This window comes from Meleagris gallopavo, chromosome 3 (assembly GCF_905368555.1).
Source record: "Meleagris gallopavo chromosome 3, MGAL_WU_HG_1.1, whole genome shotgun sequence".
Taxonomy (NCBI): domain Eukaryota; kingdom Metazoa; phylum Chordata; class Aves; order Galliformes; family Phasianidae; genus Meleagris; species Meleagris gallopavo.
In genome coordinates this window covers 6,767,154-6,793,666 of record NC_139406.1, presented here as the reverse complement: position 1 = coordinate 6,793,666, position 26,513 = coordinate 6,767,154, and the positions used below count along the sequence as shown (strand labels likewise).

Here is a 26,513-nt window from a genome sequence, read left to right as displayed (position 1 = left end):
TACTTTGAGTGATGTGTCCAGAATTCTCACCACCAATATATTCAAGTTACCAGGACCCTGATGTCTGAATAGGCTCCCATTATACTTTGGAAACTTAGTACAGTGACTTCTGCAGCAATGGGCAAGAAGGGAGATTTCCATCTATAAAACATAAAGATTAATAGAGCTAATAAACTGGATCTCAGTGGAACTATTTAAGTTAAAATTGGCATGTGCTATCTACAGAATAAAAGGGATCAAAAGAAAGAAAGCCATATATCACACATTTTGCTTTGCGTGTCACATGTTTTACTGTGTGTCTTTATTTTGGGTAAAACTTGGAAAGTTACCTCTCCATTTATGTTTACAGAATTATATGCAGTGCTGAGACCTGGAGCTGCTGGGAATCATTCCATAACAGCATTGAGCAGTGATCTGCCCACCTCCAGAGATATACAAAAGCAGAGATAGTCTTGTTTCCAAAAATCTTTCACTTCAGCATCAGAAAGATTGTAGGAAACGGATTGGAACAAAAAAAAAAAAAAAAAAAAAGGATCAAAGAAGAAAATTTTGAGTGTTTAACTGTCTGGAGATGTTTCAGCTTCTGCTTCTATTAGGTATCAGCAGAGAAGAATGGCATACCTTCAAGGACTAAATTCTTAGAATCTTTGCAGAATTCAACAAGGCTCTCACCAACAGGGAGAAGCTCCATATGAGTGCATGAAGTGGGTTTCTAGGTGATACTAAGGATTCAGGAATTCAATAATTGGAAGTATACTCTTCTGTGGTACTTTGTAGTCCAAGAATCCCTAATTATCTTTCAAATAAAGAGTATCCCTGTGCCATGAAATCCCAATTTGGCAGGCAAACCCCCTCAAGGGTTTCTCAAAGGAAATGAGAAAGGTTTTTGAACACCAAAAAACTATATTTTTCTGGAATAGAAATTAGAAACCTTCACTTTTTAAAGCATTGTAACCTGTACTGACTAGGTCAAACAGAATCATCATAAAATGGATAACATAAATCAATTTTTCCCTACCCATTTACAGGTCAAGCCCTTGCTTTCAAGCCTGGTTTCATTCAATTCGGTTGATATTTGGAGCACAGCAAGCCATGCATATTCCCTTCTGGTCCCCGTGAAGCTTCTTCTTGCCATCCCAAAGATACTTGAATAACTGTTTGTTTCTTGCTCATCTCTACTGTCTCCCAACTTGTCCACCTGGCAGGAGACCCTTCCAACTGAGTGGTTGCTCCTCCCTGTCTGTCATGCCCTACCTCCACTGTGAAATCACCTCCTTGACATTACTGCATGGATCTAAATTGTCAAACTCACCATTTTTCTCCCGTAAGGGCTGTAGATGAACCAACTACTTCTTTTGAAAAAGTAACGTAACCTACAAAATGAGAATGAATAAAGCAGACACTTGATGACTCTCCATCACATCTTGGCACTATCTTGATTTTCCAGCTGGAAAACAGAAGCATAGGAATGAGGTATCCAAGATATTAAAGACTATCAGGGACCTCTACTTTCTCAGATACCTTTCCTGAGTCTCCAGCCCCATGTTGCTAGCTTACACAGCATGCCATAAAACCTTGCACAAGTTCATTTTAAACAGTTTTACATGTGCTGGAAACTCTAGCAGAACTTGCACACTTTTCTCTTAAAATTGTTCATGTGCATGCGCATAACATGGAGCATGATCCATCTGATGTACGTGATCTTGTTTCTTAAAAATGTCAGATGCCTGGAGGATGCTTTTCTCCACCTACAGTTAACATGGCTTTGCTTTGCTCTCTGTTTTCCAAAATAAAACCTTTATAAGGGCTGTTTTGTTCAGCGATGAATGTGGTTTGTGTCTGACTTCCCATATCAGCGCTGTGCGTTGCTGTACAACTGTCAAGACTTTTCATTCCAAATCAAATATGGTTTTCTAAATAATTATTTATCCTTGAACAGATCACAGAGGCCCTAATGGCAATATTTCCCCCTCACCCTTCCATACGTAGAATCGTTACTTGAAAGGGCAATGTGCCTCAGGTTTCCATACTACCCACCAATTCATCTTTTCTTCAAGCCACATTATGCATAAAAATTAATGTGCATTAAAGCTGAAGAAAGCTTGTACAGCTCTTCAGAGGACACACATTCATTGCATACAATCACCAAGAACAACATGCAGAGGAACCCTGAGCGTATGATGTTCCTGAGCCCCTCCAACATTTTTTGATTAAAAGGGGCCCAGCAAACATTAATTAGCAGTTCTGCAAAGCACAGAGGTGCCCTCTGTCATATCATTTCCTCTTTCCTTAGCTCAGTTTTCTTAACCTAAAAGTAAGGATTTACCTGTCTGCTTCAAACACTCAGCACTTCAATGCTTTAGGAAGGTTGCTAGCAGGCATTCTGGGTCTGAAAAGGAATGAACTGGAAGAAAGGGAGATGATGATAGATTCTTCCATGGCATGGAGGAATAAAGTCAGAAGTTGAGATGAGTTGCACAATGTTTCTCAATGAAGAAACCCACTTCTCCATATGGTTTCTGCTGGACCCACTTGGACATTTTCTGAGTTTGAACACCAAGCAAAAATCCTCTGCAAGAAAGCTCAAATGCTACAAAGCTCAGCTCTGTCAACTCCAGCTTCCTCATCATTGTTCTACCCAATATCAGTCAGAGTATAAACCGCTTTGCACAACAGAGCAAATCATGGGCTGAGCTCAGGTAGAGGGACAGCTTAGTGCCACTTTAAAGCTAGTGATTTGGACACAAGGGCTAGCAGTAAATCAGTGGCAAATCAGGGCCCGTACCCAGATTTCACAACTCTCCTCCAGTGGCTATGATGAGAGTATGCTGAGCAATCTGTGCTCAGGCCTTGTGAGACCTTACGCAAGGTTTGACAATAAGTAAGTCGTATTAAAAGAATACAGCCAAAAGCAGCCAAGTGGTAACTACAGATGATAATATCTAAGAGTTAAATCCTAAAGGAAACGGGGAATAAAGAATAGGGAATAAAGTATGGATAATGGGATACTGAAAAGCCTCTTTTTTCCTGTGACTGATTGCAAATATGAGAAACTGATACAGATATACATAAAAGGTTTTGAGAGGAGAGATGAAGATGAGTAAGTAGGTCATAGTTTCAGAGAGTAGTCCAAGAAGTTTTTTTCCAATAGTCTGGAAGAAGAAATTCTGTTTTTAACATCCATTACTGGCCTTTATGTTATATAAGACATCAGAACATCAGCTAGGTCTCATCTCTGTCATCTGAGTCACCAGAAGTCACCCGTCAGAAGAGCACACCATGCTGAACAAGGTCATTAGGAATGGTAAGCCAAGCTCTAAACCATGGGTTTCCAGCCTGGGCTGCACTGAATGAAGAGGAATTGTCTTGGGCCACAAATAAAATATAAAATATAGTTAATATATGTAAGTAGCAAAACTTTTTTTTTTTTTTTAATTTTTATTAAACATTAAAAAAGAGGGCAAAAAATACTAGTGGGATATTTGACCTTGCTTTTATGAAACTTATGCATCAGTGTCTGATTTGATGGAAATGGTTGCGATCCTTAGTGAGTTCTCAAGGTGCTCGCCAGAGATTTTTGATCTAGTTTCACTTTTCCTGTGCTTCATCCTTGAAAACAGTTGTTCACAAATGCATGTACTGCCAAAAATCAACAACATGATTAAGGCAGGATTGTGAGGCGAGGAATACTTTTCTTCTGTACGATAGGGCTTCACCATGTCTGGTAAAGAGACATGATCTAATTCTTTGTCAAGTTGAATGTCTGAATGCAACTCTGTTCTTTCTGTGCCAAGGTGTAGACACCACAGATGTTGCAGTCATTTTCACCCTTCCAAGAACTACGTTAAAAAATTCTTGTGATGCACATCACGTGTTTCATTTGTTATTAGTAGATTATAATCTACAAGTCTGCATTCAGAAGCCTTACTGATTTGTTATTTTTTGGCAATTTCATATTTGCTACCCCTTTCGAAACTATAAAGTTGAGCTTACATGAGAATGTATTGAAATTGTTTCTAATTTTGAAATATACATTAATTCTCATATTTTGAAATATATACTGTTTTTCTTGTACTTTACTTTTATCTGTGCTTCAGATTTTATCACAAAACATTTAATTCATTATATGGCTTTCAAGCAAAAAAAAATACACAGTTCAGTGAATGTACAAGTGGATAAATGTAGGCATAGAATACATTATTAATTGATAATTAAATAAGAAAGCTTACATGTCTGCTTAATAACAGAAACTATGTCTTCACAGGCACACACACATGTAGGTAGGTTGAAATACTATTTTCAGGACTCACTGCATTTTACTTGCCAAGTGGCACAAGCACACATAACGTGTAATGCTTGTCAGGTTTTGATTTGACTGAGCACGTGTGGTGTGCATGAGGGGCACTCCATTGTCACCTATGTGGTCCATGCTTGAGCTTCATGCAGTCAACTCATAAAAAAATTTGCTAAATATCACGTAAAAAGGGTAGAAGTTTACAGTCTTGTGGGGCCACATTGTTAGCTGTCCAGACCTGCATGTGGTCCACAGCTTGGACATGCTTGCACTGAGCAGTAGTGGATAGCAGAAGAACAAGACACAACAGAAGAGAACTTTGAACTGGCTACAAGCAATTTTTGCTCCCACAATGAGGGGAGCAGAGGGGCTGCCGCTGTTCAAGGAGCATTTGGACAATGCATTCAGACATACAGTCTGATTTTTGTGTGGTCCTTTGTCAAGACAGGAGTTGGACTCAACGATCCTTGAGTCCAACTCACGATAGTTTATGGTTCTATGGTTCTGTGTCGTGCATCTTTCTTTGAGGCTTGGAGGTTTTCAAGGTGCACTTGAATAAAGCCCTGAAAGTCATGGGCTGATCCTGCTGAGAGCAAAATGTTGGACTAAAAATATCTGTGGTGTCTTCCAACCTGAATTATCCTGTGATCGTTCCCCCTTTGAGTTATTTTGTCTTCTGCATATTTTCTGTCCCTGAATGAGAAAAGAAAGTAACTAAGTATGTAGTAGCAAAGACTCCCTTTTTGGGTTCTGCTCCCTTTTGCAATGGCCAGTTCAGTACCATTACAATTAGACTACAAATGAGTTTCACATTAGATGTGTAATATCTTTGTATTAATAACCAATTTTGACTTCAGTGTAGCAAGTAGTTTCCAGCACAGAAAGGTTTGCCACTGTGTACTTCTATACATACTACATATGGTATGATGTTCTGCTGCAGTGACCCATCAGAAGGAGAGTATATAAATACACATGGGAAATTAAGCTTCATCTCTTGTGGCTGGGGCTGTCCAAATATCTTAAGTTCCATCACACTCTTCCAGCTCGGCGCCATCTTCTCTTGCATTTCTGCAGGATGAGAACATAAGGAAATGCCATTCCTTTTACAGCTAAATTCGTGCTATAACTCCAACTACTTCTGAGATACTGGTACTGTTTGTTCTCCTAGCAGCAACTTTGAGGAACTTGAACAGTCACATATTGCTCAAAGAAAAAAAAAAAAAAAAAAGAAAGAAAAAAAAAAAAAGAAAAACAAGCTGAAATTTTGGTGGAGACCCTAATTATGAGCACAGAAGTTGAAGTACATATTTTCTCCTTTAAGTTCAGAATGTCCAGCCTGTATACACAGAAAGAATTTCTAACCCTTCTCAAGTAATCTTACTGGTGCCAGATATTTAGTGCAGTGATTTCAGCAGTGAATGTCAAGTCTCTCTCAAATATTTTCATGCTTCCTAGCTCCTAAACTGACATGCTTTAATTTAAGTAGATATAAGTGAAATCTGCCAAAGCACATGTTGGTTAAAATATTTAAATGATACAGGCCACAATGAGAAAGACACAGAGCACAAGCAATCCTCATTAGAATCAGAGTGGCAGTGGCTCTTCTCATTACAGTTACTTAAACAATACATTAATTAAAAACTCCTCAAAAACCCAAACTCAAAACTATGCAAGATGTGTGGGAAAAATGCCACACTTTTGCAATCTGCTCTTTATAGAAAAAATAGCAATCCTCTCTTTTCATCTTTATTCTCATTGTTATTTCTCTTTTCCCTACATAACCCTTGTGGGGTATATAATACATAATGAAGCAAATAAAGCAATGGAAAATAGGTAAGGATATTAATTCCTCCATCTCTGAGCAAGTTCATATCGTTACACTCCAGCAATGGAGGTGGCTGCAAACTTAACTGAGTTGCTCAAAGAATTTGCCAGTCTTTTTGAAATGAGATCTAAATAAAAATTGCTCCCCTCAGTTCATCTTATTGTCTTTTGCCCATCCTTTACAGATACAGTAAGCTTCCTGGGACAGATACTATGCTCCTTTTTATTTTACTTTTCTCATGAAAGCATTTGATGTCATTCTGTACCTAACTTCTCATCTCATAACAAAGCCTTTTTAACCTGTTAGCACATTTCAAGTCAAGTTACTAGAGGACTAAGAAATAAAAAAATGAATTTCCACAAATACTGAGAAAGTAAGGAAGGAGAACAGGAAAAAAATTGTGGTGTTCTTAACAAGAGAGCCCTAAGAAGAGCTGTGTTATCATATTTATTAGTCACCAGAGAATCTCCAGAGGCAAGCAATTTGAGGAATTTCCCAGCAACATCCAAAGCCTGGAATAGCACTCACACCTTCTTAGATACAGGACAATTCAGTCACAAAGTCTACAGCCACAGAAAATGATGCTTCACACGTGCTGCTATTAGATCCTGACTCTAGGCCTGCGGTTGGATACCACAAATTAGTTACATCTACCTGCCAGTTCCAGGCTACAGGGGAGAAAGGACTGGATCTAAGCCTGCACATATGTAACCACATATACATAACGTGCCACTTATATGGACTGGAGGAGCCTGACATCAAGTTAGTGAACTTCTGTCCCTCATCTAACCATGCGTCTTCCTTCAGAGTACTGAAAAGCCTTAGTTTCAGCTAAACCTCTTGGAGCCTTATACCATAGGAGCCATTTGGAACTGAGGAACTGTGTCCTCTAATGCTGTTAATAACTTAGTACGTGACTGGAGGAGAAGAGACAGTCCTGTTAAATCTCTCTTGTTACACAAACAGCAAGAGCTCAATTCCTAGGACTGCGCAGGAGGCACTCACTTTTGGATGTGGTCACCTTCTGACCAAGGTGTCAACATTTCAGGTAACCCTCAGAAAGGTTCTCTTAACTGGAAGCCCACACTGTAAATTTAATGCAGAATTGCAAGTCTTTCCTGATGCCAAATCATTTTAGTACAAAAGATCTTTAGATAATAAGATCTTTCTTGTATTATGCATTCACAAATTTCCTTCAGTAGTAGGGATGTAGTTCAAAGATCATCTCAACACTGCTGGTTAGTTACTTAATTAAATTATTGTGTTTAAAAAGGGATAAATAAATACTGGTCACAGTTTAAAGGGACACAAAAGGAAGTCACATCACTTGAAAAGGCTGTCCAGAGGAACAAGAGCAACAAACCATTGCATTTTTGTTTCTGCAGAAATGCATTTGCAAGCAGCTAGTGAGATCTGTCTCTCTCCCAAAGGTGAACTGAAAACCCCTGACTGAGTTTCCACAAAAGAAGGGGTCAATCAGGCGTGTGTTGTAAGGTGGAGAATGAAGTTTACAGCAACATAACGAGTTGGCCCATTCATTTTTACACACTACATGTGTCCTAAATTAGGAGAGCATGAAGTGGGTGGATACATTACATTGTTTTCTGAAAGGCAGGTTGGGTGAGTAGTCCTCCATCCAGTTCTTTGAGATTCAGCACATCTCCCAAGAATCTGTAAATGATCAGGGGGTAACATTTGTTGGCTATCATGCCACAGACAGTCAGACCTGCTTACAACTTTCACCAGGCTTTTGCTGTACATGTTTTTAATATTCTCTTTTCTGGGAAGCGTCAAAATAAACCACAAACCAACAAAGCAGCACAGCACAAAACAAAATTCCAGAGATAAGAGACATGCTGATAATACAGTTTTGACTGGAAGGACTGGGAGTTGAATACCAGTCCTTTACCGGACTAATAAATGTATGTCTCCTCTATCTCTTCACCTATATAGCCTCTGTCAGTGCAGTAGCTGAACACTTTTAAACATTAGCAAACTTACCCTCATAGCAGCCCTTTGGTGCTACGTCTCAAAAGAGACATTAACAGATCTGTCAGAGATCAGATGAGAAACATAGCAGAGCAAGACCTTCAGTCTAGAAATCCCCATAACCACAGCAGATGCATCTATATTATAGGGTCCCCCATTGTATCTGATTTCCAGTCTATGTGATTTTATGATTATAGCCACAAAGAAATGAGGTACCGGGAAAGAATGATGTGCATGTCCTTCACATAGATTTTTTAAAGGGCACAGGAATGAGTATTTTGAAACATTAAGCTAACCTATTATGTTCTACATTTGCAGATACACCAGCCTAGGATATAGCCTAATATGTTACGCTATCTTTAGTTTTGTAGCACTAAGTTTGCAGAACTTAAATCATAAGTAATGGTGACATTTATTATCACCCTAGTGAAATAGGGTTAAGTCTAACTCTGTTGTGTCAGAAGAAATATACAATAATATACCTCATCAACTTATTGAAAAGAATCAAACAACTACACAGGACCAGGTATGGATTCTCTCAGCCACATTTAACCATAGTAAGTACAAACTACAGATAGCATGCTAGAAATTAAAGCAACTTTCAGAAATTATCTCAGCAGTTGATCAGTTGAACCAACAAGATGAAAAGGCAAATGAAAATGACACATCTTCATGGGAGAAGGGTTCATACATGGATCCAGTCCAAATTGTTTTTTAACTCAACAGAGCACTTCCATACAACTCAGAAAGCTTACACTAGGCTTCCTTTTTTACAAAAATTGACCCAAACACTGTGTTTTAGAAGGAGCTTAATTTCTAGGGAATACCAAGAACTTTAGCACCCTCCAACAAAGTCTCTTGTTATATACAGCACATTAGCATGGGATTTCTGAATATATGGAAGCCTGAACATCCTAAGTCCTAGGGAAAAAGTGAGCGCATATAGGCAACCAAAGTGCAAACAACTCACCATACGTGTACTCATCAACTCAGTATACAGAAGCACTAAAATACAGGTATTATACCACTGAGCTAAGCCTTCCAGAAAATAAAATAAAATAATAAATAAATAAATAAATAAATAAATAAATAAATCTGTGGATGTATTCTTGACTCCTATGACCCATCCACAGTTTTGCAATGCATCTTCCTCCCCTTCCATGTTTGGATGGGTTTGCCTCTGCCCTGTTTATAGAGATAAAATAGCAACAGGGGAACAGTTGATATAAAGCATGTGTTCTGAATTACTTATGTTTTTTCTCGTCATATTTTTTTTTAACTGGAGTTAAGGAAAAAAAAAAAAAAGGAGGAGAAGAAGAAAAAAAAAGCAGAAAATACCAAGCATACCTGTCCAGTTATGCAGCAGAAATGGACTTAAGGATCCTGTAAAAAATACAGCCCAGTGTAAAAGTATTGTTTGCATTTTGTGGAGAAAATACATGTTACATCATGTATGGGTATGTGAGTTTCCCATGGATTAAACAATCATCACCATATGCTACAGGTCGAAAAGTATGTATGGGCATGTGCATAGATACAGATATCTATCTCTTTCTGCCATTTCTAACAGCATGCAGAGCTGGAATTCATAGCAGGATCTGGCAATGAGAGACAAACATGTGCATGTAAATGTGGCCCAGCAGAGATGAATACATTTACTTGTATATTTCCACTGCATCAAGAGTAGAAAATGCAGTTTATTTCTTTCTTTTTGGCTAATTTGTGGAGGGCTTAAGCTGCAAAGCCCTCACAGCATATCGCCCTAGAGGGCATTCATGACCCAAGCCATAAAACCCTCTGGGTAACCAAGATGCAGATATAAACCTGAACATTTCCAGATCCAGCTCACCATGCTAGAGGATCACAACTTCAGTAACATCTTCACTGTTCTCTGGGGAGGAAACTACATTGAAAACTTTTCAGTGCTACAGAACTGAATTATCTGCTCATGAGAGAGATCGTTTATCTGCAGTCATGGTATGCTGCAGTTATCTGTAGATTATATTCAACTGTCCCCTTTCCAAAACTTCTGATAGAAGTGCTGGTAGATGTTCACTAGCCTGTCATAGATAAATTGAATACAGAGAAATCTTGGAAAGACATCAAGCAGAGAGGAATCTAAATCACAGTGATGAGATATCAAGTGTGGAGAAAGATCCAAACTTAGCCAGGGCCTTAGACTCTCTGCCTGGGATTTGGTTCACCACTTTATGTTACTGGTGTCAATGCTTACAAAACTATCTAAAATTTTAGAGCAACTTCACTGATTTGGCCCTTCAGGAATTCAGGCTCATTCTGGTAAAAACAGGGAAAATTGGCCTTTTTGGCATGGAATCTTTACTTTTGCCTCTGGGATGCAGAGAAAATAAAAATAGATCAGTAACTACAGCTTGAGAGAGAGGTGTTTACACAGCCCATGCAATAGAAAATTTTGGCCAGACTTCTTTTATTTCAAACTGTTTCATCTTCATATTACCTTTCCAGCTTCACATTAAAGGCAATTCTTATCACAGATATTTGACTCAGATCTGAGACTGAACCTAGAATATCCTCCATCTTGGTCAACCCCTTTTAAAAGCCCCACACCTGCCCATTAGAGTGCTTAAGCCCTGGTTCAGAACTGTGCCAGAGATTCCAAGCTGCCCTCTTTAAAAAAATTAAGAGATTTTACTGTGTTCCAAAACTTGCTGCTCATAAAGCAATCCTTGGCTTCACTTTAGCCTGCTTCCCTGTAAGCCATCTCATAGTCACTTCAAAAGAACCTGTTCTATTGCCCCATACTTCTTATCCCTGGAGTAAGTATGTTCTGTTAAGCAAACAAGAGAGAATGCTTGTTTACTAATGTGACAATGTCTTATAAGTAAGTTGAGAACACTTATTGCAAGCTTACCTCTCTCCTTTTCTCCTTGTAAGGCCAGAAGCCTCTCACTACAGACGTTTCATGCTGAAGGCTGGAGCTGATCATCAGCATGGAGAAGGTGTCATGCAGCAACACAGCTGCTCCCTGCTCACATGCAAAGTCTTTTAGGAGAGGCTACAAGCATCTCTGCCCCTGCCTGGATAAACCTTGCTGTTCAGATACTGAAATCATTTGTAGATTTCCCCTTCGCTTCTATGATGTGCAGATACAGACCATTGACTCAAAATCTCTGTACTCTCGGGTGCCTTTCCTGTTTAAATCGTGACCATTTTTATTTATGACAATTTCAAAATTTGGTATCTTAGAAACTCCCAGGCCTCAATACAAGTCACATTAAATCCCTGTGGAAAACATATTCTTCCGTTTTGCAGTTTGTTTAGAGAGCTGGCAGCTCAGAGGAGACTGAACCATGGTTCCTGCCAAGCTGAGGCCTCACACCACAGTGACGGGGCAGTGACTAAGGATTTATTTTTTCCCACAGTAGTAGAATTGAGGCATGTATGCATGTTTCCCTGTATTCTAAATGATGGCTGTTAAAGGATGTCCCACACACTTCAGGAAAATGCAGTACTTACAAAAACTTCTTTGTTTAGCCACCCGCTCTGGAAAACGCTAATCAAGACGTGTACCTCCAGCAGCCTCTTTATTCAGATACCTTGAGTCTTTAAAACTCACACAAAAAAGTTATCCTAAATTTATGTAAAGGAGAAACTCAATAAATCATTAAATAGATGGAAAAAGACGTCCTCTCTTTCAGTTAGCACATGGCAGCCTCCACACTAATTTCATCCATTCTCACACATAAGCCCAGCACTTATCCGTTGCTGTCTCACAGGCCTTCCCTCAACCTGCTGGAGACTTGGGTTAAATACCAACCTAGCCCAACCCCATCCAACCACTATTGCCTTCTAACATCTTGCTGGCTTCCTAACTGCAAGGAAAGGGGAGTTATCCCTTGTTACTCACCCCAGAAAACACCAAGTTTGTTAATCACACAAGTCCAACGCTGCACAGTGGTAAGGCCTTCCTTACAAGCAGTGGTTGCTGCTGCAATTCTACATAGACCAAATGAGTTCGCTCTCCCCCCGGGGAGAATGTGAGCACCCCAGCAAACCCACCTTTCCAAATCACTCAAGAGTTAGTGTAGCAATCAGCAAGAGTCATACAGGAATGTCTTAGCCCATTGCCATGTTCTGAAGGTTCTCAGGAGCTCTGCTCTGATGGGAGAACAGGATACCCCATATTGCCCTCTGTAAAAGCTCTTTTGCTCTCCCCTATAGCCCTCAAAGATTCATAGAATGGCTTGGGTTGGATGAGACCTCAAAGTTCAAACCCTCTGCTGTGGCTGCACCCACTAAATCAGGCACTAGATCTGGTTGCCTAGGGCCCTAACCAGCCTGGAATTGGACACCTCCAGGGATGGGGCATCTACAGCTTCTCTGGGCAACCTGTTACAGCACCTCACCACTCTTAGTGAAAATTTTCCCCCGACATCTCATCTAAATCTCCCCTCTTTTAGTTTAAAATTGTTCTTCCTTGTCCTATTGCCTGTGCCCAGGGGCAGTTTTCCTCTCTCTCCAAAACCGAAGCAGGCAGAATAAAGTGGCTTTGCTCTTGCTACTTACCCTCAGCTTTTGTAACAAAACAGAACATGCACCAGCTGCAAACAAATAAAGTAGTTACCTCCCTTCAGAGAAAATTATACAGCTTTCCCTGGCATATTTTTCCACTCTAAAACCATCCTGAGAATGAAAGCAGTAAGTGGGCACCCTCAGGAGGCTGGGGACAAGCACCAGAACAAGTTCCACCATAAATCACTTGCATAGCCACAGATACAAAAATGATGAGGACATAGAGAAACCCGTGAGGAAATGGATAATTTTGTCATCAGAGCAGGGCTTGAATATTGTGCAGTAAGTATGACTAGGGGCCACACACTGAGCAGTAGGGAGAAAACTAAAGCATTAAGTTGCTACTTAGTAATTGAGCACAGCTTATTCTGTGCACTGAATAAGGAAAGGATGAAAGGGGAAAAATAGTAGGAGTGTTTGCAATTAAAGGCTACAGTAGAAAAACAGATTTGCAAAGGGCCTGAAACACCATGGGTAACTGGTTTTCCCTTGCCCAAAAGCACCACGCACATGAGTGCATGCATGCATGCTGTGCACATGTGATTACCCCACTGATTACACAAAATTAGGAACCAATTCCACTGAGAAGCTTCTACAGAGAAGAGAACTGAGGTTAAAGGAATGAGTGATGGAGCTCTAGCAGCCGAAAGTTATGCAAGAAAGTCAGAGTAACATTACATTGCTCATGCATATATCTAATTCCCACTACAACAGAATTTAGGCAAGTAGGAATTACAGGCAAGTTGCAGGTTACCTGCTGGAAAACAACAGCCTTGCCCTCACAAGTCTGAATACATCCTTTAATTTTTTTATTTATTTTTTTTTAATTCAGCTTCAGTATGAACAATGGTTGGAGGAGGAATTCAAGATGCCCTACTTCTACCGATAGTTGTCAGTGGGAAGCTAGACACCTACTTATCATTTATACCTTTAAAAAACCTCCTCCAACAGTCTGTTTGTCTGTAGATCACACAACTCCGTAATAAAAAAAAGAGTTGTTCCCATTTATGGGATGGGCTAGACGGAGGATGAGAGTAGCTATTTTTCCCAAGGCAAGGCTTGGGTGGAGCTGGAAGAAGTGAAGCAAGCAGTGAATGGGACAGGGAGATGATGAGGCGCTGGAACAGGCTGCCCAGAGAGGTTGTGAATGCCCCATCCCTGGAGGTGTTCAAGGCCAGGTTGGATGGGGCCCTGGGTAGCCTGGCTTTGTATTAGATATGGAGGTTGGCAGCCCTGCCTGTGGCAGGCACGTTGGAGTCTGATGATCCTTGAGGTCCCTTCCAACCCAAGCCATTCTGTGATTCTAGGATGGGCTGGAGTGTAAACAGTGATCAGTGCTACGGCAGCAACTGGGATGAAAGGGGAGTGGGTGGTCATAGGAGAGAAGAGAAACCAGCCCACACTGTTTGTTGCAGACACTGGGCTATACACCTTGTTCCACTCCAGGATAGAGCATGGACTCTGAGGCACAAGGCCTTTTCAAAACCTACCAAAGCAGCCAGAAATTATTCCACAGGCTTAGGCTGGTGAGGCCAGCTGGCTGTTAATCTCTACCACATGCATTGTCTCAGCATTTGCAGCTGGGTGAGGCAAGGGGCTCTAATTTTCTCTTGCAGTGTCTCAGCATGCCTCTCCCCTTCAATGCAGGGCTCTGCTACCTCTGTCCCAGTCACTTCTGCCGCCTGCTACCCAAAGCTGCAGGGCCACGAAGGTGGTGAGGTGCCATGCAGGAGTAAAGCTCAAGTGCAGCCACTTAGAGCAAATATTATTTCTCAAAGGAAAGACTTTTTTTTTTTCCCTGGTTTATTTTTAGAACAATGGTAAAACACACAAATCCTGGAGGCCTCAAGCACTTGCCTGCTGTGTTGGTGACTTAATTTATTTCTTTAATTTGTTAAAACCTCACCAAAAAAAAATGTTATTCTTTGGAGACTTTGCTAGCCCGAATTCTGCATGTATTTTTTGCTGCAGAAGATTAATGAGGTAACAGAGGCAATTTTTAACGGATTCCTTTCATCTTTCCCTCTCGCTCACTTTTCCTTTTTATTTTTTTTCAACCCGTGGCCGTCCATGTTCACGAATCTGCTAAGCGCTCTCTGCAGACAGAACACAGGGTGCGGAAATAGGGCACGAAGTCAAAAAGCCTCTTTCAGAACTGCTCTCCTCTCTTTTCTCTGGCTAGAGAGGCAGCACCATTCTCCTGCAGAGCGAGGGCCTCCGCTGCACCGACCTCAGCAGAGCTTGGAGGCAGCTCGATGCACGGGGTTATAGGAAGGCTGTGTGTGTGACACAGGCTAGTCCTACGCATAGCTGTGAGGTGCTGTCAGCCCGCCCAGTGATGTGCTTAGGCCCTTCTCTTGGCTCAGGTTAAAAATCTGCTGACACTCCCAGAGACTCTTGGGGAGCATTCTGGAGTGCTGCCGCAGAAAACTTCCCATCGACCTGCTCCTCTTACGGGAACTGAGCACTGTCTGGGGTGTAGCAGCAACACAGGCTTCGGCAGCGATGGCTGAGAACCAGATTTGTTTCTCTTACTTCGCCCAGAGTAACCAGGCTATTTGTCAAGAAGATGCACTGTGCTCAGCAGCATCTAAATCCTTTTGACTCTCTCAGCCCACATACAGCCTCCATTACAGCACAGCTCTGCAGGGGAAATTTTGCCTAATAGGAGGTTAAAATGGAGACAGACAAGTGGAAAACAAAAAAGGGAGGGACCACAGAGAGAGAGGTGAAGATGCTGAGGTCAGGGCTGAGAGAGATGTGATAAACTCCTTGTGATATCTCTACAGGCAGGGTAGGTGTGTAATGGGGCAAGGATATATAAAACTGAAAGAGATCAGTCTCCTGTTGCACAAATTAGGAAAAGTAAAGTGTAAGTCTCCCACAAGGCAGCCAACAGAGTCCTCCCCTATTCTTTCACATGTGAGGCTGACTTTTGAGCCCGAATGAATCAAAGAGAAACTGTGAGCAGTCACACTTCTTGTTTGCCTCCCTGCCTTCAGGGAAGACTTCTTGTCACTTTAGAGCCAGAGACTCTGTCCTGTCCAGAAGAACTGAACAACAACAGACTTGTAGCATGACTGAGACCAGGCCATTCACCACATAATGACATTCAAACCATCTAGAACAGTTTGGAAATCTGTCCAAATCAAAAAACCACCAGAGAAAATACACAAGAGGAACAGAGATCAGATCACTGGTGATCCAAAGGCCACAAAAGGTCTGTGAGACAAACCCATGCAGCTTGATGCACATGCACATGGCACAGCCCTAACCCCAACACTATTATGAAGCACTTTTGAGTGTGTTGTTGGACAGTCAGAACTCTGCAAATATTTGCATGGTCTGTTCTGCAGACACAACTGTCCCACGCCAAGAGAGGCAAAAGTTCCCTGAAAAATCAGGCCCCTGCAGTGCGCTATTCAAGCAAATATACCAGCACATTTTTTTGCCCCTTTTTTTTTTTTCCCCCAGAGTAATAGGTGTCACCACACGGAAATAGCTGAGCTATAGTGTAGGAATGGAGAAAGGGTGTGAGAGTACCTGTCTGGAGCACGCAGCTCAGAGACAGGGGCACACAGTAAATAACTCTGAAAACTGGATGATAGGGCTGGCACTCTCCCCAAATGTGCCAGAAACGTCATAAACCACAACAGAATGCCAATGGTTTGAAGACCACACAGAAGAATTTTTATAGCACCATAACTCATAGCTCCTTTTGTTATGTTGTAAGCCCAAATTCCTGCTCTCTCCCCTGTCTCTGCCTCCTCGTTCATTGTCATTTACACAGAAACTCACGATCTCTGCTCCTGGTGCATTTAGGCCACTGGCTGCTCATTGCCAGCGGCAGCTATATCACTCTGACACAGAAAACAGAGGGCTTCATGTACTGTGCCTAATACTGGGATCCAAAGGAAGGGCTGCTGAGGGAGGAAAAAAAGATAGCTCTGTTGTTTTGGTTCAGACTGAGAAACAAGCACACTTGAAAGGAAATGTCCCCTGTGCGTTTATCTTGTCAGAGGCAAGACTTCTGCCTGCAATGAATGCTGTACTATCAGACACGGTAGCTTAGAGTTACTTCAGGTGTTCCTAGACGAGTTGCAAGCACAGCCTTATCCCCTTTACACTGTGCTGAAAAAGTATAAACATTACTGCTGCCAACATAAATTTGAAACGTCCAGAGGTAGCCCTAACATCATAGAACATCACTAACTAGATTATCCAGCATACCATTTTGATCAAAAACTCACCAAGATTCTCCTGCATTTCCCTTAGGTTTTGTTTTTGATTGGGATGACACAATCAGCAATGCTGCACAGGTATAGTAATAGTAATGGTACTTTAATAATCCCATACGCAGCAAAGATTCCCACACGTTCATTTAGAGTTGGCCAGAGGAAAGCCAAATATACAAACAATTATAGATCTGTGACCATGCCAAGAACTATTCATGCACTATATGGGCCCTAGAGAAAATGTAATAAAGATTAAGAGTATTATTACCATGTATATGGAAGTAATAGTATTTGATGGATTTCTGTACAAGTACCTCTGTGATCCTAGCAAATCCCAGAAAAAGGACTGGTTTAACATTTTCCTGCAGCTGTCAAATCTGTGGCACTGCTGTAGCACTAAGGTTCTGAAATCAAAAAGGCCACTAAGCACAAACAAAAACAAAGTTCCTTTGTTTTGCTACACATCCCAAGACAACTTCTATTACCCATTTCCTTCTGATTTCCTGGCCACTTGCTCACAAGTTAAAAAGACTATAGGCAGGGAGAGATATAAGAAAGGCCATCAAATTAAAGGGAGAAAATGAAGATGAACATCAAAACAGGCTATTGTGCTGTCACGTGGTCAAGTACAGAAGTGTACCTAGCACACTCATTGATAACAGGCCAATTATCAAAGCACCTGTCATTTTGCCATCACGCTCATCAGTCAGTCACCTGGCTCTAGCTATATGAGAGCTGACCATCTTTTATGTTAAAAAGACTTAGATTAAGAATATTAGTAACACTGGAAATCCTCGGCTTCACTGAAAGCAACAACAAAAGGAACAACTTTGAAAGTACAAGTCCTGTGAAAAAGGCTATGCATAATTTAGTACATGGACACCTATTATTTTCATCCCCATTAAGCCAGAAGTTAATGAGCATTGAAAGTCCATGCTTCCTTGAGGAATGGGGCTACACCATCTTGCACGTGAGATGTGGTTACTAAAAACCCAGAACAATCTCTGGAGCTACTCAGATGCAAGAGGCTGCACACAGTGTGTGTTGGTTTCCTAATTGTGCCTCCAACAAACACAGCATAAGCAGGAAGATACAAGCAGGACTCTGAAATAATTGCTCATGTATCATCAGCATCCAAAACTGGGCAAGGGTCACACTGCTCTAGGAATTAATGTTGTGTATTCAGCGTTCCCAAACTCAATGCTCCTACTCTTTCATACTCTGAGTATGAGGTGAGGACAAGCAGCTTCATGCTATGCATGGACTACAGGCCTTTGTTCAAGCACCATGGTGAAGATCATTCACATTTCAGAGAGAGCTCACACCTAAAAACTGCTAGGAAAAAGTAGAACACAAATCTTCTTTTTGAAAAGAAAAAAAGTGTTCCATCAATCTTCCCTCAGGAGATTAAAAGGACTGTCTCATCCTGCAAATGGAGAAAGCTAAGAAAAGTTCACTACACACCACAATCAATAATGCTCTTGTTAAATACAGAAAACAAACTGCATGCTTTGTTGATTTGTTCTACTGCTTTCAACCAAAATTCCTATGTGTTCAACAGTCTCCAGAACACTCGCTGAAAGAGAACAGTGACTCTAAAGGGCTAATAGTCCACCAGTGCCACCGGACATCCCAATTCCCAAAGAAGACTGACCAGTTTGTCTACTGGTGGACTTCCTGTTTAACACAGTGAGTTGGAATTAGTCCACCTTAAATAAGATAGCTATAAAAATCTAAACAACTGGAAGCAGAACACAAGGTAAGATTCTGCTACCTAACAGTCATTTCACAATTGGTCTCTCAAAAACAGAGAAAGAAAAAACATCAAAATGCCAAATTTGGCTTCCATAATGCAAAGAACAGCTGGAGCATTTCTGCATGACTTAGCTTAATGCAGCAAGATTGGAATTCTTAAGTTCCCAAGTTAAATAAATAAATAAAGGAAAATGAAGAAATAAAGTTGCTGTTCAATTTCTGATGTCTGTACTAGTTACCATTTGCCACCTAAGACCACGCTATTCAAAAACCAGATAATTAATCAGCACCAAACCGAAGTGAAGGATCAGCATCACAGCTCCACATATTAATGTTTGCCTGTGAAACATCCGTACTGCAAGAGTGACCTTTTGATGAGAAAAGACTGTTTCTTGACTATCTGAGTTATTGCTCAGACTAACTATTGGAAAAACATATTTCCCATGAGAAGCTTCTCATCAGCTCCAGGCTTCACCACTCTGGCAGCAAAATGCAGGTAAGATGAAAACAAACCCAAGGAAAAAGGAGAGATTTCTTAGGCAAATTTTTCCAATTTGCTTATTCTGGGGATATGCAGACCTCTTCTCAATTTCTCCTTCTCTAATATTTCCCTGAAACCTGCAACATTGCAAACTGTATGAGGAAGGACAGCTTTTTAGGAAGGACAGAGTTAGCAAGGGTGGGCATAGATCTCATCCCAGCAAAGAACCTGCAAGTTCACTAGTCAGCAGCTGGGAAATAACACAGTAGCTATATTACATCTGCTGTGCTCCTCAAGGGTCAGTACAGGAAGGGAACTTTGAATTTCACATTTCTTCCTATGGAGCCCCAGCACACCTACACATGGATACGGACAGTATTCTTCTGGGCACAAGTCAGAACCCCACTCACAGCCCTGCACTGGTGGCCCTTTCCTGATCTTACAAGGCTGTTTCACCCAATAGCTCCCAACCTGACTTCCTGAAAGCAGCAAGGGACAGCTGCTGAAACCCCATCAATCCAGACAAAGTCAACATGACCTGTTGATGCAGTCCAGCTCTGCCAGGAAGGATCTAACAGTGAGTGCGGCTGAGGAAATATTATTGCAGCCTAAAAGGCTTTCTCATGCAGACTTCTATTTCAGTGTACTGGTTCTTGTTGGGCATTTGGGGAACTCCAGCCACAGATAACATTTAGTTCTAACTTATGGTGTTGTTACTGAGCCAGATTTTATCATCCTTCTGATTTGGGTGCAAATGTTTGTGTAAGGGAACACTGATTATACACTGCATAATCACTTGTCATGGCCCAGAACTTACAATGCACCCAGCAAGAGGTGCAGTAAATAAGAGTGTTTCCTGCCAGTGCAAACAAACTTTTTTCTACTGCTAGCACAGCAAGACATTATTAACCCGCAGAACTCCAGTGTTTTGGAGTTGATTTAACAGTAGCAAGAAAAAAAAAAACAACACATTAACTCAATTTCATCAACACAGAAGCAGTGGCCGTATATACAAGAAGTTGTTTATTTGATTCCTTTGCTAACACGCAAATTAACATAGTCTAAAACTATTTCAAAATACATTTTCCCAAAAAATGAACCATTTTGATGTGAGCTATTCGAGGTGTATTTTTTTCATGCAAGAGAGTAATGTGAAGAATACATGATGACACCTCAGTCCACAGGCTGCACTGTTTGCATGAGGAGAAGGGCTGCAACCAAAACAAATTAACTTGTTTTACTTGATCCACGTTAATCTCTGACCTAGCTAATGGGAAGTCCTCAAGGACTTGGATAAAGAAGTCGTGTGTATCCACTTGTCCTAACCTCTGTTTAGCCTTCTGGCTAAGTACAAGGGGCATATCAGTAAAGCATCTGATATGTCTTCTCTCTGGGAAACTCAGTGAGCTAATAACTTATTTTGAACTATTATGATTTTGATTCATGGAAAAAAAAAAAACCTTGGCTTTCCTCAGACAGTACAGCTGGGTAAGTACAGAATTTCCCGGCACTGTCAGAGCCTGGGTGGGGTGGGAAAAAAAAAAGAAAGCTAAAAAAAAAAAAAGAAAAAAAAAAGAAAGTGAAGTTTATAAAGAGGAAAAAATAAGAACAGAAATCCTGCCAGGAATTCAGGAAATCATTCCTTCCTTGTTTCACTTATGGAGATCAAATAATTCAGATTAAACATGAATCCCCTTGTGAAATAATGAAGACTCTACTAAAACGCAGGACAGCTAAGTTGCTAAGACATCACAGAACTCTGCTCTAGTCCCTCAGATACTCACATAAGCAGGCAGCTTGGGTGACAGGTTTTGTGTCTGCAGGATCCAAACTCCCTACAGACAGTCTATTAAGGAGGAACGATGTGTGTGCGTACCTACAGCCAACATTGCCACATCCAGGGCCTCTGTGCAAGCCTTTGGTACAGTGGGCCCCTCTGTAGGCCTCTCCACAGTACAGGTAGAAAAAGCAACTGTAGATATAATTGCATCAAAGGTGCTGCCATGTTTCAGGAAGATCTCACCCTCCCACAAAGGACATAAAAGACTGCTAGCATCTTTTCCAGCCTGCTGCACTGCAAAGTAGAATGGTATAAACCATTTTGGACACAAGATAAGCTATTTCACTTAGTTCTGCCATGGATAAGACTGTGTGAACAGCTATGTCTAGCCTCAAGTTGGGAGAAATGACTTCTAGTCTTCGGAAAGGACATTTTTATTGCCTGGTAACTTGGCTTTGACCCTCACATCTAGCTTACAATTTCATTGCTTTAAGTAACTTACTTTTCACTTGAGCCTCAAAAACTTCATGTTTACTGAGCCCTTCAAGATCTACAAATCATGCTGACTCCTCTTAAAAAAAAACAACAAGTATTGCTCAAACAAATTAAGTTAACACAGTTAACAGGCTGCCATAACTTGTGGCAGAAGACAAATCTGCTTTCTGAGTCCCATTCATGAAATAACTACTCTTCTCTGATTTTCTGTTGGGTCTCCCTAAGCTACATCATTTTTCTACCTTGGGTTTTCAAAAGACATAATTATCACTGAATAAGCACAGGAACAAATTCAGGACCACACTTACAGCGTATGTTTGTAAATATTAGTTCCACATAGTGATTTTATCAATACTAGTAACATCTCTGACTTGCTCCTAGTGGCCAAGCAAAGGAAAATTATTTTTTAAGAGAAGTCTGAAGTTAGGGAATACATTGTGCAGATGTATACAAGCCAGTACCTCCTCCACATATCCAAGTTTAGCAGGCAGAAATTTCAGTACCAGCTTGCAGGAGGTGGCTGCATTTAGGCTTTTTAAAGTGAAGCACAGGTAGACAAATGATTTTCACGTTAAGAAATTAAGGCTGACTCCATAAAATAAACCACTTACTGCTGCAGTTCACAGACATGTGAAGTCTCAAGAGGCCATTCAGATTCAACCCTGGGATTCTGCAAAACAGCCCAGGAGATTATTTCCAGCAGTCCCTTCATTAAAACGCTAACTTTGGCTAATCTCAAGCTCGTCTTCCAGAATGAAAACCAACTTAAATTCAGAGATTTCAAGACTACGTCAACACTGTCTTGCATAACACAGACCTGGGGCAGGCCACCAGAGCATGGCTGTACATCCACAGTATTAACAGCATGCTGCTCAGCTGCCACCGAAACCCTCATGTCATGCAGTATTTCTAGGAAAGATCATAGCCAACCCATTTGTCAGGGCACACTGCTTCAAGCTGACAGGACAGGATGGATTCAAGTCAACATGGGTATATCTGAAGAAATGCCCTATCCTGAACTGAGCTTATCCACACTGTATAGCTTTTGTAACTCCCTTCCTCATTCCCATCAAAAAGTACATTAACGAGGTCCCTCCTCACTGAGGGCACAGTTCCACAGATGAAGGAAATGCTAAGTGTAACACTGACTCAGGGGTGCATATTAGCCACTGCTGCCCTATTACAGCCAGTCATATGAACAGATGTGAGTTATGATAGTATTTGGCCCACTTGTTGTGAGTTTCATAGCTACAGGTCGCTTTGTACTTGACTCCACAGCTGCCTTCCACCTCCCACTCCCCCTTCTTTCCTGCCTTCACGTAAATCAAAAATCAATCAAACCTCGCTTCATCAGTAATAAATCAATCCCCTGGATCACTTGACTATAAAACAATGACCTTGTAGCTGCAAAGACAACGTATGTGATTATGTGGATGACTGAAAGCAAAAGAGACAAAAAATTATTTTTACGCATGTATTTGCTGTAGTTCATAGTGAGTCTTTTAGTTCTGGCCACATGTGCGCTCTGCAGAAGGACTGCACCAATAGAAATTCTCCTTTTCAAGAGTCACCCTCAAAGGAATTAAAGCATTACAGTCCTCTTCCCCATGTTATTGTCATAGATTGCATTTATCATACTTTTTTTCCTGAGTACAAATGAGTACAATGTCAGAGGTAGACTAGAACTCTCGGGGCATACACACAGACTACAGTCTGGTTTCAGACCAGAACATCAGTAAAAAAAGAACAAAAAATTGCTCAACTTCTATCTACCTGCTTCCAAAACAAGATACGAGAAATATCTCACATTTTCTGCAAAGCCTAATATTACCTCTCCTGGAAGCCAGAAGGCATCCAAAACTGTCTTCTTGCTTCCGTTGTTAGCCCTGCATTCCTTCAGAGCTTCTGCATTTGTTCAGGGGTTTTGTTGTTGTTGTTATCGTAAAACAGACGCGTTACACAAGACAGAGAGCTTGACAGCTTTCCCACAATCCCCAGCATGTGGGAATAGCAAGTAACAAAGTGTTAACACCTGCCAACTGGTGGTTAGGTGTAAATGTCTCTGTTAACAACAAACACTGCTGCTAGCAGTCAGCAGAGCAAAGCAGCAAATCTGTTCCCTTCTCTAACGTGGAAAACACCAAACAATAACAACAACAACAAAAAAAAAGCACCTAATTGCTTGATTAAGATGTATCAGTGTTGTAAACTGCTGATCTAGAACATTGAATCTCTGACATTTGCTTCACTCTTGATTAAACAGAAATGTTTAAACCTAGCTGTTGTGCAGGCAGAGGCTCAGAGCATTGTGTACCACTCAGGGAATTGTGACAGTGAAACTTTCCACGGAGAAATTAAATGAAGGCCACCTCCTCTCGCTTCTGTTTCATAGAAGCACCAGTTGCTGAGACCCCCTGGCTAAGAAGAAAAAGGGATGGAAGATGAATGAGGAAGGGTTAGGAGCCAGGAAGCACCCTTGCTTCCCTTCTCCCCATAACTAGCCTCCACAAAATCTTGTGAAAAAGTCCAGCTTCTACTCAGAAAAGTGATGCTAACAGCACTGTCAGATCTGTTTCTTTATAAAGAGGATGTGTTGTATACTTTGAAAAAATAATTTCAGTTGGTGATTTCCTATCACTGACTTGCATGTGACTAATGTCTGAAGCCTAGGGCTAATAGCCTATTTTAGATTTGCCCTCAGTAGCCAACTTGCCTGTTTTACTGCCCTTTTCCCATGATAAAATGTAAGGGAGAAGTGGGTCAACTTGCCAGTCTCAAAGAAGCTACAGATTGCCAAATCAGAAGCTCCATTAATCCACACAACCCTCAGAAGCCCGCTGCTGCCCAGATGTTCCAACCACACACATGGGAAACCCCAGCTCAGCTGGGCAGGAACATTAATCCCAGTTACCATCACCAGCATTTCTTCAGTAATCAGCTATCAGGAAAACAAATTATTCCATTGTGAAGATGGAGGTAATTTCATCTTTATATCTTTTCCATAAAGATGTTATATGAAATACCTCAGTTAACAACGATACTCAGTTGTGAGCTGATGTCAAGGAAAGGAGATAATTTTAACCTACTTTAGTTTCTCAATCTAGGTCATGGGAGAGGAGGAGAGAAAGGCTTCTTTTGGTGGCAGTACCACTATATGTCAAAGAAGTATGATACAAAGACTTTCAATAGTCAGCAGCTTGAAATAGAGGACACATGCTCTCCTTATTTCCTGAAGTATTTACTACAGGTAGAAAGTAGACGATGAGTGTTAGTAATACATTTAAGACTGGCAAACCATTGTTTCTGTTCCAAGCAAACTGATTTCCAGAATTGCCACAGTGAAGGCTCAAACAACATTAGATTAAATTTCCCTGTAAATGTACCTATGGACAGAAAATGGACAAATAGTTTAGTTGGCCAAAAGTATCCTCCTCCACTAGAAATGGGTGAATTGGGTAATACACTGGCCTGTCAGCATGAATATTGAGTTATGTTCTGAACTGCATGTTTCCAAATGGCAGTGGGAAAATTTTTGGCTATGAGAGGCTTAGGATCACCTGCACCAAAACAGCATTGGAGGAAAAATTCCAAGTTTCATGTGATTATTCAGGCTCATCAGCTGCTGAATTTAGACTCTCAGTCACACGGTTTCCATGACTCAGTCATTTGTTAGTCATCTTTTGCCCATTATATCTCAAGAAAGTTACAGATAGATACCCATAACTAGAGAGGCAATCCCCTTCTTTCTGTCTCCTTGCTACATTCTCTCTAGGTACCATGTTCTCTCCCTTCCTTATTTACCAGGGGTCATGTGCTAATTCATTTCCTTTCTCTTCTGGGCTAGATATATTTCCTTGGAATCTCTCTCATTTTATGCTTTTGCAACAGTCTCTGTATCTTATCTCATGTGCCAAACACTCCAGATGAACTGATTTGCTTCCAGATGAACTCTCCTTTTTCCAAAAGTCTTGCCTCTGTCCTTGTCTCTTTTTTGGGCAGGTTTATAAATGAAAGCCCTCTGGGCTCCCCAAGACATAATTGTGTGTCGTTCTTGCAGTCTGCAAGCATAAGCCAAGAGAGCATGGAAGTTTCTGTCTAAACCTTGGACCAGTTTCTCTAGTTTGTCCAGCTTGATCTGTGAAGTCGACACTTCTGTGCTTCCCTCAAATCTACTGAGTGTTGCTGCCCAGCTTTTTCTTTTCATTCTTATATGTTGGTCCCTCCATGCATCGCTCTGACAGCTCTCTCTCCTTCGTCACATCAAATGGCTTTCTTGTTTTTGCCTTCCAGCCCACTATCTGCTCTCCTTGCTGTTCAGACAGTCAACTCCCACCATCCCTCTGCCAGTGATAACTGCATTGATTGCAAAGAAGTCTTCCCTATACTCCATAGCAGATTTAGCAGCTTTGCAATTTTTTCTCACTCTCCACTTGATAAAGAACAGAGATTTCTGAACTAGCAATGCCAGAAGAATGATTGTCCTTATCCAGCCTGAGCCAGTGAAGCTCCCATTCACTAGGTCACTTGACCAGGAGATGCTGGACTGAATTAACAGTGTCTGGCCCGGAGAAGGCAAAGGAGACCATTGTAACACAAATCTTTTTATGCACTGGGTACGGGAAGCTAGAAGAGACTGGGATGGACAGGTACACATATGCCCTTCTCACACTCAGTACAACCTGCATCTGAGGACGAGAGTCTCTTTTGCACAAAACTACTAATATCTCACCTCCTTCAATGCCATAAACATCCCCCACACTAGCAGGTATAGTGCCCTTCTAAACTCTTCCTGACTTATTTATTTGGTAGTGCAAGACATTGGCTTTGTTATTGGTTCATTCTCCCAAACACACACACACATGTGCAGTTTGTCTGAGGATAACATCCTGATTTCTTGGGGCAGGACATAAGATGACAGCCCATTGTACTTGGCACTCCTAGATCTTACTTTATCTATTTTGGTTCTCTTTCAATCAGCTTCAGACACACATAGGCCTGTTAAAGGGTTGCAACTAATCAACACCTTTGAAAGTTTCCTTTCTGTACTGCAGCGCTATTTCTGCAGCACAGAATAAAACTCCATGTGTCCTTTACCAGGTGCTGAGGAT

At 41.1% G+C, this 26,513-nt stretch overlaps 2 long non-coding RNA genes across 3 annotated transcripts in view; both read right to left on the bottom strand.

Moving 5' to 3' along the window:
* Positions 1-23,374, bottom strand: part of LOC146544580 (uncharacterized) — an 86,746-nt gene extending 63,372 nt beyond the window's left edge. For both annotated transcript variants that reach the window (XR_014882268.1, XR_014882267.1), the window contains exon 1: positions 23,237-23,374. This is a non-coding gene — a long non-coding RNA (uncharacterized LOC146544580). The remainder of the gene's footprint in view (positions 1-23,236) is intronic.
* LOC146544581 (uncharacterized) lies at positions 3,281-9,492 on the bottom strand. The gene is made up of 3 exons (XR_014882270.1): positions 9,456-9,492; positions 7,716-7,790; positions 3,281-5,362 (listed from the first exon to the last, which is right to left on the bottom strand). It is a non-coding gene; the product is annotated as an uncharacterized LOC146544581 (long non-coding RNA).
* Positions 23,375-26,513: the final 3,139 nt, after the last annotated feature.